Source organism: Mauremys mutica, chromosome 5, assembly GCF_020497125.1.
Source record: "Mauremys mutica isolate MM-2020 ecotype Southern chromosome 5, ASM2049712v1, whole genome shotgun sequence".
NCBI classification, from domain to species: domain Eukaryota; kingdom Metazoa; phylum Chordata; order Testudines; family Geoemydidae; genus Mauremys; species Mauremys mutica.
Genome location: NC_059076.1, coordinates 53,640,794 through 53,663,356, shown reverse-complemented (window position 1 = coordinate 53,663,356; position 22,563 = coordinate 53,640,794). Strand labels below are relative to the sequence as shown.

At 43.2% G+C, this 22,563-nt stretch overlaps 1 long non-coding RNA gene across 1 annotated transcript in view; it reads left to right on the top strand.

Moving 5' to 3' along the window:
* The first annotated feature begins 3,077 nt into the window (after positions 1-3,077).
* Positions 3,078-22,563, top strand: part of LOC123371679 — a 58,485-nt gene continuing 38,999 nt past the window's right edge. The window contains exon 1 of the long non-coding RNA XR_006579902.1: positions 3,078-3,197. This is a non-coding gene — a long non-coding RNA (uncharacterized LOC123371679). The remainder of the gene's footprint in view (positions 3,198-22,563) is intronic.

The following is a 22,563-nucleotide window of genomic DNA, read 5'->3' as shown; positions in this document are numbered from 1 at the left end:
ATAATTACTCAGCAAATGTAATCAGCATTTTCCCTACATCAGACAAATAGATTTCTTTTATAGTGTGCAGAAAATACATCCTCAGAGTTCATTTTGCAACACAAATCAGCATGGCATTTAAGCACTGTAATAGTACGCAAGGGTGGACACTATTTTTTAGGTTATATTATACCCCCAGAAATTTAAACACCTTCTAAATTTCGATCAAGCACTGAAGTATCCAGAAGAATTTGGTCCAACCTTACCATGAGAAACTGAGGCTAGTAATGGAAATATGTAAAAATGGGTAGAAAGTCCAGACACATTTCCCAAATGTTCTGTTGCATAAATTTTTGCTGTCGTAAAGGAGAACGCAGAGACAAGAAGACTAATACTTGGGCACTGGACAAGCTGATGTGTGTTACATGCCAAAAATAAAATAGACTAATGAAAGACACATTTAATTTTTCGTATCCCAAAATTTCTCATATATTTGTGCATAGAATTCTTCTGTCTCTTTATCTTAGAATTAATAATTAATATCCATATCCATCTGTCTAAATTATATTGAGAAGTGGGTGAACTGCGAAATTTTCAAACCTCTAATAAATCAGTTCAGACCTAGTTTTAATGTTTTGTTCACCTGTTAAATTTTCTTTCTCTATTCAAACTAGTTCACCCAACCCTCGTTTGTTACAGAGTAAGGCCAGAACCAGAGCCTTAAATCAGAAACCTTCTGGTCTGATAATTAGACTGAGGCACCCACCCACCCTATTTGACTTTGGGGTCACATCCAAAGTTGAAGTATGTTTCCCAATTTTTGTTTAGATGCAGCCACATTCATGTAAAAATGTGGCCTAAAATGGTTGAAATATCATCAGAACAACTGATCTTGTGAGATTGTGACCAAAAATGGTGACAAACTTCAGTAACAAGATTTTGATACCACTGATTTGAACACAAACCCTAACTAATTTGTCTTAAAAAACCTAAACCCCAGGCAAATCAGGTCAATATACTGCCTTTTCAGCCTATGTCTAGATCAGGGGTTTTCAAACTGGGGGTTGTGACCCCTCAGGGGGTTGAGAGGTTATTACATGGAGTGGGGGGCGGGGTTGCAAGCTGTCAGCCTTCATTCCAAACCCCACTTCACCTTCAGCATTTATAATAGTGTTAAATATAAAAATAAGTGTTTTTAATGTACAAGGGTGGGGGGTCGCACTCAGAGGCTTGCTGAGTGAAAAGGGTCACCAGTACAAAAGTTTGAGAACCACTGGTCTAAATCATGAACCAATAGGGTTTCATATTTCAATCTTTCATGCAAAATTTCCATTGATTACATGGGAGTTTTCTCCAAGGACTGTGTGGGCTTGATCCTGCAATGTATTTATTTTTAAAAAGGCTACCATTGTTCACTGAGGAGCTGTGGTCAGATATAGGTAGTTCAGAAAATATATGAACATTTCTAAGAGGTTTTCAGTGACTTTCCTGAGCTTTAATGTGCAGTAGCCAAAAGTGTGTGCGGGGGGGACATTGATGGGTTCCACCAGTGACATTTGCAGAAGATGCTATATAAACACGGCTCAATTCTTTTTTAAAAAGTAGGCTTCCAATATTCTCTTTCCTTCCTTCTGACTTTCAGTATTCTAAGAAAAAACACCACTAGTTGAAATGCTATCATACTGTAGACCTAATTAATTCAGCCTCTATTCTTTTTGGGGGATTCATATTGTGAAGCAAGCACTATTACCATATGCTGCAATATTATGGGAAGGTGCAGAATGTTTTCAATTGGTACTTCAAATATTTTCATATATATACGACTTAATTATAAAATACTAATTTACTCTTTTCTGTGTCTCTGATTTACCAAGTTTGACACTCTTAACCCTGCATCTCAATTATCTCATGCACCACCTGCTCCTATATATATTCCATTCTTTTCATGTTTCTCCCCATTATTTGTTACCTTATTAAAAAGTGAGTGCTAATACATCTATTGTTATTAGCTTCACTGATATTGTTCCCTCCAGTTGGCCCCATTGTCTACCTTTTTACCATCAATTTTTTATATTTCTAGAGAAAATGTGTTTATATTTGAAATGCTGCTTATTATGCACATTTAAATACAATGTTGACTTTAATTAACTATTTTGTAGCTATAGCAAGATGTTTAGTGGCATTCACATTTCCCATCAAGAGAGGAAAAATACCTCTGTGAGAACACAAGAATTCTGAAATATAGCTTCTTGCTGCATTTTCATGTGAGGGTTTCAGAATGTCTAATATTAACAACTCTTTCTAAAGTGAAGTGATTAGATATGATATTTAGTCTAACCATTTATAGAACTATGCATATCTTTTTCAGGTAATAGTTTTAATATTCATTTGTAATTGTTTATGGTAACATTGTAAACTGTCATTTTAAAAAAATTGTTTGGTTCCTAGTACAATCACTTGTATCTGTTAAAATTGTAGCTGACTTGATTCTTAAGATTTTTTTTAAAGATCAACAGAACTAGCAAGGGTATGCACTGCAGTTCAAAATAAAATGCCTAGCGGGGCTAATTATCCTGATCATGTATCTAGTGGGAATTGAGGAGTCCCCCATTACTAGTAGCAATATTGGTAACTGTCCTTGTGATGGGGCAGCTGCCCCTCACAGGCAGAAAAGGTATTAAAATCACCCCTAGGAAGGCTGTGCTGGAGGCAGCCAATTAGAAAGGGGCTGAGAGCAGTAGCTAATCATGGCCTGGCGGGCCATATAAGAAGGGCTGCAGGCAGAGCAGAGTTCAGTAGCTACCTGGAACTCTAGGGGAGAAGACCAGGCTCCTAGCAGGGGAAGATGCCCCAGCACCTGGGACAATTAAGTGCTGTAAGCAGGGACTGGGGAGCTGGAGAGAGATCCTGGCAGGCTGCTGGGGCTTGCAGGCTGAGTCCCTGAGGTAAGGGCAGAAGAGGGTACTGGAGCTGCATGGGAAGCAGCCCTGGGACAATGGACTGCAGTTACCACTGAGGGAAGTGGCTGGGTGGAGACTGCAGGTCCTCCAGAAGAGGAGAGCAAAGACTGTGGCACAGCTGGAGGGCAGTGTCATGCAGAGGATGCCACTGTCCTGGGAGTGACATGGGTCCAGGAGCAGAGGTGATGGTGGGCGAGACACCTCCTGAAGAGGGTGCAGAGCTAATTCCCAAGACAGCCAGTAGGAGGCACCACAGTGGTGAGTTGCACTCTATTGCAGTTCTATTAAATTAGCTTGCACTTGAAACTGGCCACTAATTAATTTTTTTTTACACTACCTGTGAGCAGTTGTTACAACACAAGACAGTCTTGAGATTAAAGAATTGGACTGGGAATCAAGAAAAATGGGTTATATCCCCAAATCTGTGATAGATTTCCTGCATACCCTTGGATGGAGTATTTAATCTCTTTGTTCCTTAATTCTCCACCTGGGAGGAGAAGTAATATTTTTTTTGTCTATTAAGAGTCTGATCCTACACTGAGAACCATGTAAACAATTCCCTGCACCTGGGCAGAGCACTGACATCAGCAGACAACAATGCAGGGTTGGGCATGAGATTGTGAGGCTTTCGGAGACTTTTTCCTACTACGTGTATATATAATATAATGGGGCCTCTTGATTGGAGCCTCTAGGATCTGTCATGATGCATATAACAACATGACTTTTCTTTTTAATAAAATGTTAACTTAATAGCAAGCTAGGATCTTAGCACTGGGTGCTAGGATTATGAAAAACTCATTGAGCAATGAGTTTTTCATAGTCCTAGCACTCAATACTAAGATCCTGATCATGTTCCCATTAATATGAGTGTGAATTGTATCACTTACTTAGATGGGAGAAGTTTCAGATTCAAAGTTCTAACACAAATCTTTGCTCTCTTTTAAAATTATTTTGCTAGTTAAGATTATTTTCAAATGTATATCAAGAAATAATAGTTTAAATTCAAACAAAAAAAAAGTCCTAAGCATTTAAAAGTATGGAAATGAACTATTGAAATCCAATGAAGATTGATAATACAGTCTTTTACATATACTTATTTCAAATAGCACATTACACCTATTTGCAATCATTGTTAATAAACATTCATTTCTTTTGTTATGAGGGCAGTTTTTACTAAGGACCGGTTCTCAGCACTGAAATGTCAGAATGCTGAAGTTGAGGTCTGAAATAAGAATGGATGGAACATTGAACCCAGCTTTGAAAATTGAGTGGCATTTGTGTCCTTGCTCAACATATTATTTGTCTTCTGTGTGTTACCATGCTGAAGATTATGGCCAAAAATGTCATAGGCTTTTTTAAAAAAAGGAAAATACATATATTTCTGGTCTTGAAACCTTTATCACCAATTAGTGGTGAGATCTGGCAAGAGTAGTGTAGACTGTGTATTTATACTGATCATCTCCTTCATTTACAAGCAACCTGAGCTATGTGAATTGATTGGGGGGTGGAGACAGTGCCTTCTATGGGCTTGCAAAAGAATAAATAAAGGGAATTTTTACCCATTTATTTCACTATCCAAAATACCCACCTCAAAGGAAGCATGCTGTAAAGATACAATACCTCATCAGCATACACCTTGGTTTGGTGAACCCTGGTGGTGACCAGTATTAGCCAAATTTTATTATGGTGCGATGGTAAAGTAATCATGAGTCAAGGGTGTCTGGGGCTCAAAGATTTGCTAACTAGCTTAAAAAGTGTCTCTGACTAGAATCGCTTGTTTGGAGAAGGGGCTGCCTCAATATAGAGTCCAAGGAATGAAAGAAGCAAACTGTCAGAGGGAGGGATGAAAAACAAAGGTTTCCTGTTCATTTCCTCCCACAACAGAAATGGGGACACTAGTTTCAGGGGACTAGAGCATACGTCTGGGATTCAGGAGACCTGGATTTTACTTATGACTTTAATTTTCTCTGTTTGACAGAGAAAGGTTAACCACATGAATTGGCAAAAGGTCAATTTGCTGATCAGCATTGTGGAGATAATGCCTACCTAGTACACAGATGTATTGAATTTTAATTAGCTATCATTTCTGGTAAAGCAAATGTAGGTGTTAACAGTAAATATTTGTTAATACAATTATTCTCCAGCCATATTTTCTTAGATAAAGTGATGTTATAGCGTCACCATTCTCCCCCACACCCATCTAATGACATAACTAAAAAAGTGGGGGGTTTTGTTTTGGGGGTTTTTTTGTTTTTGGTTTTTTGGGGGTTTTTGGAATTACCATTTAAGATTTGCTTATCAACAGTCACTTGAATTATATAAACATAGGAATAGTGACATGATTGCATTGTCATTCCTTTTTTTACCAGCTGCTTCTAAATGGTTTAATAGCAGAATCAAATTTTAGTTTTAATTAGTCTGATTTTAAATTGTTTATGCTAATATGTTTGCACCTGTAAAGAGGCATTACTATGAGTTTGCAAAATTACTAGTTGTAATGCCAACATGATTAATACCTAGGTATGCTGAAGACTCAAAATGTCCTCAGCAACTTTTTTTTTTTTTTTTAAACCTGTGCATTTATTACAAAGTTGCTGACTGGAGAGCTGTCTGAGTTATCTAGGAGAGACGAGCATCATAGATTTAATTTTCATGTGGTGATTTTTTTTCACTTTCTCATTTCCTCTGGTTTTTGTTTCCTTTCCTCTCATATTCAAATTGCTTGTATCCGTTTTAATCAGATTGTATTTGAATGACTCCCAACTTTATATTCAACATCTCATAGTTTTCTGGGACAACAAAGAAAACTCAAGTTACTTAAAATTATGTTTATCAGGGACAGAATGTTGGCTGAAAAGTTTTGGGTTTTTTTTTAAACTGGTTATTGGTTAAATTGTAATCAGTGTAATAGTACTGGCTGCATGTTCTCTCTGACATTTGCCTTTAGATTATTATGTATGATCATTGTTTGCACTTGAGCACTCCCTGCGTTCTCAAAACGGTAATAATATTTGGAAAAATAATTACCAGATAATTTCACTGATTTGTTTGGCTTTTGAGCTTTTGTAAAATAGATATAAAGGACTAAGTTTTCCCACTGGAAGAATATGAAAAGCTCATAATCCATAAGATGATAACATAACAATCTCCATACTGGCACAGAACAAAGGCCCGTCTAGCCCACTATCTCCCAACAGTGGCCAATGAAAGGTGCTTTAAGGAAATTAACAGAACAGGGCAATAATCGAGTGATCAATCCAGTCCCAGCTTCTGGCAGTCAAAGATTTTTAGGGTCACCCAGAGCATGGGGTTACACCTTTGATAACCTTGGCTAAAAAACATTGATGGACCTATCCTCCATTAACGTATCTAAGTCTTTATTGAATTCAGTTATACTTTTGACCTCTACAACCTCCCTTGGCAATGAGTTCCATGGGTTGACTGTGGATTGTGTGAAGAAGTATTTCCTTGTGTTTATTTTAAATGTGCTGCCTATTAAATCCATTGGGAGCCCCTGGTTCTTATGTTATGTGAAGGGGTAAATAACACTTCCCTATTCACTTTCTCCATTAGTTATTTTGTAGACCTCCTATCCCCCATAGTCATCTCTCTTGTAAACTGAACAGTCCCAATATTTTTAATTTCTCCTTATATGAAAGCTGTTCCATACCCTTAGTTTTTGTTGCCCTTCTCTATGCCTTTTCTCATTGTCTGGGTACACCGCAAGAAGGACAGGAGACTTGTCATGGGTTTTAATCAAGCCACAACTTTATTATATAGATGTCTGGGACTATCCAGAAGATAAAGTATACAGTGCAGGCAAATCCATGCTGTTTCTAATCAATTATCTGGGGCTTCCACCAACCCCACTTTGTTTCCATCTAGGTCCCCCAGTCAACCCATGGCTTGGACCTTACCATCCACCACCCTTGTAAGAGGGTTAAAGGTGGGGGGGGGAGTGGTTTGCTCCCTGCCATACCAATCAGAGGAGTCCCCAACCCCCTTCCCCATTCTGTTCCATTATCCAGTACCTCCTTTTAAGTCCTTTACCAGGCCATTTATCAGGTCATCGGCTACCCTCCCTATGGAATACCTGCACTGAACATCTGCCACAAGGAGGCGCCAGCAATTTGCTTGGCTGCCTCCCCCACACTGGGTTCCTAGACATCTCCAAATGGCCTCTTGCCTAGCAGCCCTACTGGGGGGAGAGAACCCATTGTCCCATGTTTGGACCCTCTTCCACTGCTCCAAACCTGTGGTTGATACTTACGCCATCCCCATTCCTGTTTCCTGCCTGTGATCTTCCTTTCCGCTCTGGCAAGAATGGGCTGAATGGATCCCAAAACATGTCTCACAAATATGCCTGTATCTACAGGGGTTGCGAAAACAACAACCATCATTAAATGCCCAGTAAATACTATTACATGCCTGGGGCCCCTCCAGAGCTTCTTGTGTTATGAACAAATCACTGTGCCGGCAGAGTGCCCCCTGCAGCTTGCCGCCCCAAGCACGCGCTTGGTGTGCTGGGGCCTGGAGCCGCCCCTGGTGAACAGAGCAATATTTCAGCAGTTTCGCAGGATGCTAAATGCTCCTTTGCCTGCATGGAAGGGGCACACTGTAAGGTCAGGTGCAAGCAATGCAGGCAGAGCTGGGATTTGTTTGATCCCAGAATTGGCTTGTCCCAGCCTGGAAGGAAACACTTTCCAGACCAACCTGGCGACCTGCAGGCCACACAGCAGACAGCCAGGGCTCAGAGTGTGTGAATTTTAAGGCCGCCTTCCTGCCCCATTCAAGCCAATGGGAGCTTTGCTGAGAGCAGGAAGAAGCACTTAGTGCTGGTGAAATGGGCCAGATTAGCAGCCCTGAAGATCAGAGTCCCCTGCCCACAGAGCTGATACAGCACAGCCCACAGAGCTGATACAGAATCTGTCCAGGTTAGTGGCTGGACAGATTCCTCTATGCTGACTCCACTACTTAGCTGTTTTCCCTGTGCTGTCCGCGCTGGGTATTGACTGCACCTCACGCTTCACTTGCAATAGACACACAGCTTAGAGCAGCCAAGCATCTTGGTGGCCAGCACACTGCCGGCGCTGCATAAATCATGCATCATGAATAGCAACCTGCCCCATGTGCCAGGGGAGTGGTGGGACATGGAGAGGTCTCATGGTTACAGTTGCCAAGGCACCACCTCCTCCGCTCGCTTGATAGCCAGAGACCGGCAGGGACCTACGTGGGAGAAAGGGTGGAGAAGAAGGAGCTGAAAACCAGCCCTGTGATTCCCATGATAATCTGGGGATTTCTTCAAACTGGAATGTACTGCCCCGTGCGTGTCCCTCTGTCCACCGCCACTTTTCTTTCCTTCGTGAAAATAAATCACAGCTCTGGATCAGCTGTGGCAGTCAAGCGCAGCATGCAATTGCGTGGGGTGGCCTGAGGGAAATAGGTCTGGGGAGTCTCTGTCCAGCTCTGAGTGGGACAAAAGTTCCCGTGGCTAAAAACATCTCTGCCTTTGGGATTGACTGACCTCTTTGTTGGCAGTCCCAGCAGACAGGTCAAGGAAGGGGACTGATCTGCCCTCTAGCATTGGTCCTTCCAGATCGGGGTTGAGGCCCGTTGCCCTGAAATAAGCTCACCAAGCCTGACCTGCAAGCATAGGCATAGTTTGACTTCTCTATTGGGGGGGAGCAGCTCCAGCCAAGCCAGTGGGGCATGCGTGGGGGGGGGGGCAAGTTCCACGCCTGCCCGAGCCTTCCATTCCCCCACACACCCCCAACTATGCCCAGGCCTGCAAGCATCCCCAGCTCGGCATTCCCAGCTCTGGGCCTTTGCACATGACTTTCAGAAGTACCAAGCACTTAACTTCACTGGGCATCAAGGGGAGCTGTGGGCGCTCCGTGCCGCCACTGAGAACTATGCCCAAAGTGCTTCCCATTGGGCACTCAAAAACTCAGCACCCAAATTCAGAGGCCACTTTCAGCCACACTTAGCCTTAGTCCTCTGGGAAAACACAAGAGGAGCTGGAAGAAATCTTGCTTCTTAACATCACTAACATGAGGGGCCCTGGATTTTGGCCCAGGCATTTGACCAAGAGTCCCTTCGGAACAAAGGAGAAGCTGTACCCAGCTGTAAGGCCTTCTATATGCAGGGCCCATTGTCTCACTGACGGGCGCTGCGAGGATCTGCATTGCACTGGCATGCTGCGCGTTGCATGTATAAACACTGCTGGAGTGTGATGGAGTTCATTTTATTCCTGTCAGCAGCTGTGACACACAGGCCATGGGATGCCAGGGCAGGATGGTTTGTGGTACTGGGGAGATAACGTTTACAATCTCGCTCCAGACTGAGACCTCCAAACTCATTGCACGTGTGATCTAACCCAGGCTTTGACAGCTGAAAAGTTAGCACTGTGCCTCAGCATCCCTCTGCGTCCCACCACTTTACCCCACAGGGATATTTGCCTTCCTTGAGTTTTCTCCCCCCTCGCTTCTGCCAGTAGCAGCGGGGCCTTAGTTCACAGGAAACTTCAAGCTGGGAAGTCTGACTGCAGCCATGTTGGCAGCATTTTTTGCAAAGCGAGGCTGGAACCTGTCGGTTTGTGGGAGGGCAACATTGTGGCGCTGTAAGACAGGCATTGGCGAATCTGCCAGCCCCTTTCCTCTTTGGATTGGGACTGAACTAGGTCAGCCTGGTGCTAGGAGCTGCTTTTGGACAACACATAAAACAGTGTCATGACTACTCATGATCATTACTGATCCCGTGGCACTTTCTGCAGGAGTAGGAGTGCTAATCCCAGCATGCCACTCAAATTCCAGTTCAGGCCATCCCGCTCTGCTTCCCTTAATGATCTCCCTGTATGTCCCTGTATGCAATCGGGGGAGGTCCTGGATGACTGGAAAAAGCTAATGTAGTGCCCATCTTTAAAAAAGGGAAGAAGGAAGATCCAGGGAACTACAGGCCAGTCAGTCTCACCTCAGTCCCTGGAAAAATCATGGAGCAGGTCCTCAAGGAATCAATTCTGAACCACTTAAAGGAGGGGAAAGTGATCAGGAACAGTCAGCATGGATTCACCAAGGGCAAGTCATGCCTGACTAACCTAATTGCCATCTATGATGAGATAACCGGCTCTGTGGATGAGGGGAAAGCAGTGGATGTGCTATTTCTGGACTTTAGCAAAGCTTTTGATACAGTCTCCCACAGTATTCTTACCAGCAAGTTAAAGAAGTCTGGGCTGGATGAATGGACGGCAAGGTGGATAGAAAACTGGCTAGATGGTCGGGCTCAATGGGTAGTGACCAATGGTTCCATGTCTAGTTGGCAGCCGGTATCAAGTGGAATGCCCCAAGGGTCGGTGCTGGGGCCGGTTTTGTTCAATATCTTCATTAACAATCTGGAGGATGGTGTGGACTGCACCCTTAGCAAGTTTGCAGATGACACTAAACTGGGAGGAGTAGTTGATATGCTGGAGGGTAGGGATAGGATACAGAGGGACCTAGACAAATTAGAGGATTGGGCCAAAAGAAATATGATGAGGTTCAACAAGGACAAGTGCAGAGTCCTGCATTTAGGACGGAAGAATCCCATGCACTGCTATAGACTAGGGACCGAATGGCTGGGCAGCAGTTCTGCAGAAAGGGACCTAGGGGTTACAGTGGATGAAAAGCTGAATATGAGTCAACAGTGTGCCCTTGTTGCCAAGAAGGCTAATGGCATTTTGGGTTGTATAAGTAGGGGCATTTCCAGCAGATCGAGGGATGTGATCATTCCCCTCTATTCGGTAATGGTGAGGCCTCATTTGGAGTACTGTGTCCAGTTTTGGGCCCCACACTACAAGAAGGATGTGGATAAATTGGAGAGAGTCCAGCGGAGGGCAACAAAAAATGATTAGGGGGATGGAGCACATGACTTATGAGGAGAGGCTGAGGGAACTGAGATTGTTTAGCCTGCAGAAGAGAAGAATGAGGGGGGATTTGATAGCTGCTTTCAACTACCTGAAAGGGGGTTCCAAAGAGGATAGATCTAGACTGTTTTCAGTGGTAGAAGATGACAGAACAAGGAGTAATGGTCTCAAGTTGCAGTGGGGGAGGTTTAGGTTGGATATTAGGAAACACTTTTTCACTAGTAGGGTGGTGAAGCACTGGAATGGGTTACCTAGGGAGGTGGTGGAATCTCCTTCCTTAGAGGTTTTTAAGGTCAGGCTTGACAAAGCCCTGGCTGGGATGATTTAGTTGGGTTTGGTCCTGCTTTGAGCAGGGGGTTGGACTAGATGACCTCCTGAGGTCCCTTCCAACCCTGAGATTCTATGATTCTATGATTAACTCCTGGTGCCCTTGGTGTCATCCACTCCAACCACAGTGTGTGATGAGGTATGTCCCACCTTATCCCAGTTTGTGTTGCTGCCCTTAATCAAAACTGCTCAACATAATGAAACCAAGACATGCCATCACACATATTGTGTGCCTGCCTAATTATATCCATATACTTAACCAAGGCAGGGCTCCTCTCTGGGTAGGCCTGTAGTATAACACCCGCATATATGAAGAAGGCAGCCTCCCAATTTTCCCATGTTCTAGACACCCTTGGTCTCTTGGGCAGCTCTCTGTTTTGCTTGCCTTGCCCATGTTTACTGTCTGTCAACACCTCCCTGTGCACTAGGGATAATATATGCATATATTCACCTCTCAGGATTTTATCTTTAGTTGTACTGAGTAGGTGAACTCCCATCAGGTCAGCCACCCTCACACCTAGCTACCTGAAGCTGCTGTAGTAAATGCAAACTAGCTTGCAGCAGCTGTGTAATATCATAAGTGCCCGCACTGAAGGTGCCACCCATACGTGGGTCTGCCCAGGCTTCTGAACCTCCCACTCCTGGACCAAGAGTATTTACTACTCGGATAGGCTGACTCCTGTCCCCCTCAGGTGAACTCACTGAGTGACTGGTTGAGCGCAGTCCCTGCACCTCGCTGTGGCCCCTCCAACTGCCACTCCTTGCCAGGCTATAAGGCCAGATACCACCTCTGTCACCCGTTTTCCCCAACCTCTGTGTGGTTTAGATCACTCTCAGCCCTGGGATCAGCATTACCGCCATCCCTTGTGTTCGGTGGAAGAGAACATCCTGGTTCTAGGCCGTGATGCCAAAATCTTAACCTGTTCCCTCCTAACCCCACGAGGGGGTCGTGGCCCACTACTGCCCCCCCGGGACCCCTGCCTCATCCACCCCCCTTCCCTGTCCCCTGACTTCCCCCGCCACCCCATCCAACCCCTCCTCTCATTCCTGATGGCCCCCTAGGACCCCTGCCCCATCCAACCACCCCTGGATCCCTGCCCCTGACTGCCTCCCACCGCCCCATCCAACCCCTCCCCCCCTTTCCTGACTGCTCCCCCAGGACCGTTGCCCCCATTCAACCCCTCCTGTTCTCTGCCCTCTGACCGCCCCGACCCCTAGTACTGCATAAGCAACTATAAATTAAAACCCCTGCCAGGCAGACTAGATGCTACATTGTATGTACAAAGCTTACAAATGGAGAAGCATTACGTGAGGATTTCATGTACATTTATACCCACCCACTGTGCAGTACAAACTGTGGGCACACGATCTACTACTGATACATAGCACTTACTGTGCAACTGATCTGGTGTGCAACGTTCAGTTTGAAATATAGAAAATTATTGTAATCATTTATGAGAGGCTTTTGAAAATTAAGAATCTGTGGTGTGAAAACATTTAATGTTAATATGTTCCAAATTGTTAATGTTCACCATTTTTGCCATATGCTAAACAGCATAATCATTTCTGGAAAAAAAATACTTGCTAATGCAAAACTAATAAAAAAAAAATCTTAGTACATTTTCATTTGGTAGCTTTGACCAATAAATGCCAGGCATTGAAATTATCATAAAGATTAAAACTGTAGTCATAGTCATGTACTATTTCTGGAACTGGTTTTTTTGTTTGTTTTTTTGTTTGTTTTTTTGAAGATACTTTATCATTTTGGGTACCATGGTTTCACCTTGCTACAGGCTTATGGCACCACTTGATAGCTCTACATTATATCTCCTCTAAATGTACATTAAAATATTTTCAAGGGTATGTCTGTGATGGGTACCACCGCGTTTGAAAATACAGCCCTTTTTGGAGAATTGCCACAGGCCTGCCACTATTGCCATGATGTCTCAAGAGTGGCCACAGTGTATATATAAAGTACATAGATATTGTGTGTGTGTGTGTACATCAACTTTCATAGTGTTCTTTGTAGAAAGTAAGATTGATGATATCTGGGCTGTGCTTCTAGAGAAAGATGCTTGTCCTTTTTAGAATATTTCTGTTTTTATTTTGAAACCAAGTTGCATTTTCTGTACAGCTTTCTTTTTCAAAAGTACAGGGGATATCTTCTGTGATTGCATACAAGAGTGTAACTTGGTAGGTCAGAAATACTTCAAATTTTGTGTATCATGTTTTGTAATGCTGTGTCTCTGTATTCTTTATGACAGGTGAGGAATATAAGAAGCAACAGACAGTAGGGATGGCAAGTGGTCTGGTTTTTATTATGGGATATTAAGTATTAAAGTATTAAAATAACAAGTTTAAACATTGTTTAAATTACATATTATCAAAGTTTAAAACATGTCAATATTATCTCTCTCATCTCAACACTATACACTGTATAGCGGTTGTGAAAACAAAGATTTACCAGCTGCTATGACTAATTAGGCAGACACAGTAGCTGTTGATAACATCAAGCTCTTTTAATTGACAATTGTTTTTCTGCTCCTCCCAGCTTCTTCATTCCTTTGACCTAACCTCTGATCTTCCAAGGAAGAAACAGCAAGGAAGATTCCACTAACAAATCAATCTTACTAATGCCAACTAGTATTCTCCCAACTGCATGGACAATACCAACAACTCTGTTTAATATTGGCACTGAACACATGCAAATTTAAGTAAAAACACAGAAAATGTACAGAAACTGAAAAGATGAAGATTTAAAAACAAATAGCAACAAAAATTTTCCATAGGTACAGTTTTCACTGATCAACAGCTCTGATGGCAGGAGTCCTCTTGTTAGCCACACAACAAATATTGTGCAGAGGAGAGTAGTGCAAACTTTCACATACTCAACTACTAATGTGCCTCAACCCATACATGGAGAGTAACAGGGTAGCTTAACCACCATTTCCAGTGCACAGCTTGACTACTGAGAGAAACAAATATGGTTTCTTCCTGTGTTATGGACCAAGATCTCTAATTCTCTTTACTCAGTAGCTTATGTGCATAAGTATGTTCAGTTATCTTTTAAGCAGCAGAGTTACCATCAAAATAAGAATTAGTTTTTCTTCTCAGGTTTTAAAATTTTTTACCTCTCACTGATATTTCCCATACACTGTAGCTTGCTTTGATCTGTTGCTGTCTGAAAATAGATTGGTATCTGTGTAAGGAAGAGGGTCAGAAAGGTAAGAATGCCGTCTTATTTTTTACAATGCTTTATTACTGTTTCATGATTGCAGGATTCTTAATGCACTATTCTGTGCATTCTGTGCTGTGTAATAAATATGTTTTGGAGAGGCCATATCATTCACTTAGATTTAAAAACACTAGAAATTGGTCCTTACAAAGGTTCCATCCAATTATTGGCTTGATTTTGTTCCTTAGTGCTGCCCCACTAACCTTATGCCCCTGGGAAATCCCATCAAATCTGAATACAGTTTCCTGTATTCCCAAATCTTCTCAAGCATTGATCACTGTTTCATTTAATATATGTTTTAAACTTTGCTGGTATAAGGTGCCACTGACACAAAATCTGAAAATGCAGTTTTTATACTAGTGTGTGCATGCGCACTTATAAGAAGAGTATATATTTAGCCTTTCCTCAATGGATATTTCGAACTAGGGGCTTTATTGTGTTTTAAATTAGAAGAACTACGGGCAGTTATCTCAGTTAAGACTTCTTATAAGGTTGCTCTAGCCAAGTCCTTAGTTACAGTGAAATTAGAAGACTACAGATAGATTGTACTGATTTCTGGATTGTCAGATTTGTACAAATTGCTCTAGTGATTAATTTTTCCAGGGTGGTTGATGCTTTCATATGGAGTATTCTTGGTTTGGGGGATTATATTGCTTTGTTGTAAACTTTGAACTTCCAGGACAAAAGTCAGCCCTTTTTACTTTTGTCAGCTATATCTAAAGCAGAAGTATTAAGTACTTTTCCAGTTTGATATTTGATTTCTCTCTTGCATTTTAATTGTTGAAACATTTTCTTTGAATAATTTTGTTTATGTAACTCTTCTAACCTAATTCCTATCGTATTCTTTCATTTATTTATTGGAAGGTTGTGCTAAATAACTGACTTCTTCTCTAAGCCCTTTCCTGCATCTCACATTAGGATCCTTTTAATGTCCTCTTTATAATAAAGGCCAAAGTTAAGGAAAGGTATCCTTCAGCATAGCCTTTTTTTCTTTGGTGCTCCTGCAGAAGCTGCAATTTAATTTAATTTTCATAATTTAGTGAGCCCAACATTAAGTTTCTTTGGCAGAGCAACACTAGGTTGTTTAACATTTGAGTGTTTCCAATGGTGCTGGTTTCAGCTAATTGCAAGAGAATGTATAGTGAAACTCGCATCAATGAGTCTATTTTTCTCTACAAAGGAGAAATTATTCTGATTTACAGCTCTTTATCTTAAACTCATTTGTTTACATGGTATTAATCTAAAACTATTTGTATCCACAGAAATTTACTAGTTGACCCATTAAGTTTTGGTTCCAAGGGACAATTAAAGTCAACACCTAAAAAAGTATGTGATGGGTTGCGGAGGCAAACCCAACTTAGAGAGGGAGGAGGGTGTAGTGCCTGCCAGTGAAAGAACTGTTCAGGCTGTTAGCTTTGAGCTCTTCACAGCTGGACAGGGGACAGATCCCTCTAGAGAGCATGGAGGTAAGTGTCTTACATGGGTTCTGCAGTTCATACAGCTTCCAGACTTCACCCCCAGGGTGACAACCCATCACAGAGTACAGTACTCCTAAACATCTCTTGAAGTTATGGAATTCCTGCTCCCCCAGATTAGGAATATATGTGGATCAAATAGTAAAAACATTCCCCTTTAAAAGGAAAATTTAAAGTAGATATCTGTCATCTTTTGCCTTTCTCTGTTTTCTGTCGGAATCCCACATATAGGGAAAATATACAAACATCTTTTTTTTTCCATACTGATGCTCAAGCAAATATGTATACTTACATCAACAAGATCCACAGAATCCTTTTCTTTGTCTATTACTACTCTAGTTCCTGTGGTCAGATTTTCAATCTCCAGAATTATATTTTGTAATAAGAAACCAAGATTTCCTCTCTCCAAGAACTTGGGGACTGATGTCTCTCTTTCACTGAGGTAAAATAAATCATCGTGAGTCACTGAACTGCCATTTCACCTTGTGAAATAGTTTTAAAGGCTTGCATCCTCTGTGGGTAATTTCTAAGTCTGGATGGTGAGTTATAGGGCCCAGTCAAGGTGGATTCTTCAACTTTCCACTCAGAGATGGGAATTCAAGCCTTCTATTGTGGGTTCTTTGTTTCTCCAGGATAATGGTGAGTGCTGTCAGTGCTACAGCAGAAACCATTTCAACTTTTTTGTTTACTTTCTGAGCAAGTTAGTAAATGTTGCACTGATGAGTGGTGGCTTCTGTGTGAAGGACGAAAATATGGGACTTCAAAAGAGTCAAATGTACATGAATTAACATTAAATTTGCCACATGCCAAACAAACTGAATAGCAGGTCTAAATCCTTTAAAGTATATTGGTTCCTCTCTCAGAACTATTCCCCAGACGCAATTGTATTTCAGTTCAAGATTTCACTGAACTGAAATAGGTTGAACATTTTAGGTTGAACATTTCTGGACATGATGATTTTTCTCTTGGTCCTTTCCCCCCCCCCCCCTTCTGACCCCAGTAACTATATATTTCTTATTTTAACTAGAGTTTCAGATGGTAACTTAACTGCTTCCTTCCCTTATTAGTAATCATAGACTATAATAATCTACTATGTCCTCCCTCTAAATGCAAACATGGAAGTAATCTGCAAACATGGGTGCAAGGCAAGAGCAGCAAGAATAGTCTAATAGAGGAACAGTCACAGTGGTGGGCATGAGCATTGACCAGACAGAGAGCTGTTACAGCTGCAGGTTTAAGAGCCGGCCTGCTGGTCTCTCCAGACAATCAGGTGACATGGCCAATCAGGCACCTTGCTGCAGGCCAGCTATACTGATGAGGCTGCCTGAGGACTAGATCTGTTGCAGGCCCTGATTCCTGACAGTCCTTTTCCCTACACTCAGTTATCCTGAAACAGGTGTTTTTTTCCCCCTTTATTCATAGTTATGGAGATGTCCTGCCCTCTGTAATGGTTCTTTTCACCTCCAAGTGGTTTTGACTGTTTGCAGTATCTTTGATGGTTTTCCATTGACTGTTCTGGGATGTGGCAAAGATCAAGAATAGAAACTTATGTTGTCTTGCGGGCTGACTAGGGAGAGGTGCTAGCTCACTCTTGCTTCACTGAGACACGTTAACTCCTGGTGACAACAATTTCTATTTCAAGTCCATAGAGCACACTTTCAATATAAATACATCATTCCTTAAATATTCCCTGCACATACATCTTGCAATGACCATGAATATTGACAAGTTACAAGCTTTCTGTACATTTTACTCTTCATGGATAAATATCCTGAAAACGTGTTTGGTAGTTGTCAGATCTGAGGTGAGTGTTTGCAAAGAACAGGGGATACTTTTGACCTCCTGATCTACCCTATTGAACAAGTACCTGCACAATGGACAGCTGAGAGGTTGCAACAAATTGAATCTTATCTCCTGACTTACTCCTCCCTCCCTCCCCAGCTCTTGGAGTTGCTGTGGGAAAGCCAAAAAAATCCAGCTAACCCTGGCCAATCTGGTGGTGATGGAAAAATTCCTTCTCAGATCTAAAAAAAGATGACTACTGCCATGCACACAGCAGCCCCCAAAAAATTTGATCCCACTCTGATACCTTGAGTGGATTGGTAGGGTGGGAATTGGTGATCCAGCAGTGAGAGAAGGGTCCATTAGGCAGCACTAGGCATATGCAACACTTTTTATTCCTAAGGTCTGCAGGGGGCCAATGGCTTACTTGAGCCCCTGAAACTAGCCCTCAGCTCAGGTGACGCCCTCCCCAATCTGCCCTCCAACTTAAAGGAGGGGGAACCCTCAAAAGAGCCATGACCCTTTTTCTTCCCCACTTGACCAGAGACACCCTCCTCTCCCAGCTTTGATGTTGCAGGGAGGTTGCATTTTCAACATCTGCTTTGCTGGCTACTCCCTTCATAACTGTAAAAGGGAAACATCAGAGCATAGTGGAAAATATTTTTAAAATCTTGATGTATTATTAAATGTTCTATACTCTATCTGACATACCTTCAACGAACCAGCACAGATCTGTGGAGAGATTTGGTTTATTTTTTTCCCAGTTTCAAAACAAGAGCTCTTCAAAAAAAGGCATTTGGTCCTGGTACATCAGAACTAATATCATGAGCAAGGTAGTATTTCTACTGATCTTATCTGTCCTTCACATCTTGTCAAGGTATATAATGGGAAAAAGAGAAGGGCAAGATAATGGGTGCATATCTCAGCATATATCATGAATGGAAGAAAAGGAGACTGAACAGAGAGAACTATACAACAGTATAATCCATCTCTAGGGTGTATAAGTTAGTGCATGTCATCATAGATCACATCAGAAGGAAGACAGTTGCAGGTGGCTGTCAAATAGACAGTATTTAGAAAGTAACTCATAATTAATCAACCTGAGAAAATTGATAGAAAATGTGGGGAATGTAATTAGCTGCTCACCACTGATTATAAGGGACCTTTATTTTATTCTACAGTATGCAAAATGGAGATGATACAGATTTTCCAGTTTAACAAATTCTGCAGTAATCCAGGTAAAGAACTGAAAACAAAACAACTGACTGGTCTGAAACAGGCTTAGATTACATCTTTCAATTTGATCTTTCAAATTTGGCAGTGAAAGGAAGGGATGGTTTTAACAGAGTGCAGATTATTAATAATTGATAAGCTTTTAGGCAAGGACAGAAACCCCAAATTTCTACAAAGCTATGAAACTTTCTGAATATCTTGTATTTTATATTACCTTTCATTGTAAAGAGATCCTAAAATTTGTTATAAACCTAACCTATAAACATATAATACAGCACAACTGAAATGCTGCTAATTCTGGATACTGAGGCAAGACTATTTATTAGAAGACCTTAGGGCTAGTCCACACTAGCTCTTTAAATTGAATTTAGCAGCGTTAAATCGAATTAAGTGTGCACCCGTCCACACCTGGAAGCCATTTAATTCGACATAGAGGGCTCCTTAGTTCGACTTCGGTACTCCACCTCGACAAGGGGAGTAGCGCTAAATTCGACATGGCTATGTCGAATTAGGCTAGGTGTGGATGCTAATCGATCTTAGTAGCTCCGGGAGCTATCCCACAGTGCAACACTCTGTTGACGCTCTGGACGCCAGTCGGAGCTTGGATGCTCTGACCAGCCACACAGGAAATGCCCCGGGAAAATTTGAATTCCTTTTCCTGTCTGGACAGTTTGAATCCCATGTCCTGGTTGTTCATCGGGGCGAGCTCAGCAGCACCGGCAACGATGCAGAGCTCTCCAGCAGAGGAGTCCAGGCAATCTCAGACTAGAAAGAGGTCCCCAGCATGGACTGACCGGGAAGTCTCAGATCTGATTGCTGTGTGGGGCGATGTGTCTGTGCTTTCGGAGCTGCGCTCCAGCAAACGGAATGCAAAGACCTTCGAGAAGGTCTCCAAAACCATGACAGACAGAGGATACAGCCGGGATGCAATGCAGTGCCGCATGAAAGTCAAGGAGCTGAGACAAGGCTACCAGAAAGTCAGAGCGGCAAACGGACGCTCCGGAGTCCAGCCCCAGACATGCCGCTTCTACGAGGCACTGCATGCCATTCTCGGTGGGTCTGCCACCACTGCCCCACCAGTGTGCGTGGATTCTGAGGATGGGATAGTGTCGACGGCCTGTTCCTCAGAGATGTTCGCGGACGGGGAAGATGAGGAGAACGAGGCAGTCGACGGCGCTTTCCCCGACAGCCAGGATCTCTTCCTCACCCTCACTGAGATCCCCTACCAACCCTCCCCAGCCGTTACCACGGACCCTGAATCGGGAGAAGGATCAGTCCGTAAGTGCTTTAAACAAGTTAACATTTATTTATTAAAAGCAGCTAAGACCAACGAGTTAACATTTTTTAAGTAATTAAACAGGGAGAGACATTAGGAGAACAGAAGGTCTACATACAGGGGGATGGAACTTTTATCTTCATAAGATATCTCCAGGAAACTCTCCTGGAGGTAATCTGAAAGTCTATGCAGGAGGTTCCTTGGCAGAGCTAGCTTATCGTGTGCCCCGAGGTAGCACACTTTGCCTTTCCATGCTACAAGCTGGAACTCCGGGACCATTGCCCTCACGAGCATGGCAGAGTAGGCCCCTGGGTGGTGGTGGCTTTCTTCCAGCATGCGCGCTCTCTCTGCCCATGAGACTCTCCTCAGGGTGATCTCTCTCGCACACTCCTGCATGAAATTAGAGTAATTGGGGTACTATTAGTAATGGGAGCGCTTAACTGTTCCTTTGCATAACAAGAAGCCTCACTTAACAGCCACGTGCTGCAGTCTACAGAGTGGCAGCATACAGGGATCTTTCCCAGTGAACAGCCGCGAGGGGGTGCAACAGGGGCCGAGTTTATGCTTTCAGGATTGCCTGCATCAAGAGGACAGAGCTGTACATTCACTTCTATGAATCCAAAAGTGTTTGGCTTACCATGCCTTGCTGCTACACGAATTCTTCTTTCCTGCAAAGGTACTCTGATCTGCAGCCCAATACCCCAGGCAATGAAAGCGCATTCAGAGAAATCGAACTTTCCATTAGTGAGTGCGCATGAGACAGGTGCTGTGCATACTCTTGTTCACAGACACCGAGTAGACTATGTTTATTTGTTTAAAAAATGTATCATTGTAAGAAATTCACTACCTTTTTGACATCACACAGGTGCAACTGTATCACGACCTGATGCACCATGCCCCTCACAGATGATGGCGCAAACTAGAAAGCGTAAGAAAAAGACAAGGGACGAGATGTTTGCTGAACTTATGGGCTGCTCCAGAGCCGAGGTGGACCAGCAGAGCCAGTGGAGGGAGAACCTCAGTCAGCAGCACCGCTCACTCTGTGAACGGGAGGACAGGTGGCGTCAGGAGGACCAGCAGGCGACTCAAACGCTGCTTGGACTAATGAGGGAGCAAACGGACACGCTCAGGCGCCTTGTCGATGTTCTGCAGGACCGCAGGCAGGAAGACAGAGCCCCCCTGCACTGTATCTGCAACCGCCCACCCCCGCCTCAAACTCCAATCCCCCCCTCATCAAAAATAACAAGGAGGGTCACCAGGGGCCGTGAAAACTGTCACTGCACCACAGGACAGTGTTAAATTACCCAAAAGCTATCAGTTACTACATTTTGAAAAGTCCTTCCCTTACTGTGTTCTTGATTATTAAAAGTAGTTTTCTGTTACTTACTTTTTCCGTCATGGTTTTTTACACAACGCTGTGTTAGATGTCTTGGGTGGGTCGTTGGGTGGTTGAGGGGGTAGTGTAATGCATAGGACAGTCACCTTTAGCAGGGTACAGAGACGGGGGCTGGATCAGAAGCATGTCACACACACAGTGCAGTCAGTAGGCGGTTAGCTGGTATGGGAGGTGGTTTGCAGGTTTTCTGTCGTTGGGGGTGGTACGTGCATTTGTAGCGGGGGAGGGGGGTTACAGATGTCATGCAACGGTCCCTGTAATGGACCGCAGAGCTACGCAGCAGAGGAATCTGTATCCGTCCTCCCCCGCAACAAGGCCACATAGCCCCCGCACACAGAGTCCAAAAAAGGAGGGATGGCAGGATCCGTTGAAACAACCAGTCTGGCACTGCTGACCGGTCTGGGAGCGGGAGCATGTCAAACCTCGACTTTAGAGGCGGTCTTTACATGACCACACACCCTACCCAGCACAGTGTGCGTCCCAGTTTCAACCCTTTAACGCAAAGTCATCAATAAAGACACCGTTGTAAAGCTACAGTGGAGCACGTACTTTAATTTTTAAATGTGTGTTAGAAGTTGGGGAAGCGGGGTGGACGGGGTATGTAACTGCAGAGGCTAGTCAACAGTAACTTGGTAAAGAAACAGGGGCAGGTTCAGCTTCTCTTTGAAGAAACTGAACAGTCACAGTTCACGCTGCTCGCTGCTCGCTGGTACTTGAAGAGTTCCTTGTCGCTGTGCAAGGTGCTTGCATAGGGCGTGACGAGCCAGGGCATTAGCGGGTACACTGGGTCCCCTAAGATCAGTATGGGCATCTGCACTTCCCAAGCGTTATTTTGTGGTCCGGGAAGAAACTACCTTCCTGCAGGCGTCTAAGCAGACCAGAGTTCCTGAAAACACGCGTCATGAACTTTGCCTGGCCACCTGATGTTGATGTTGGTAAAACGTCCCCCATGGTCCACCACTGCTCGCAGCACCATTGAAAATTAGCCAAATTTCTTAGCAGC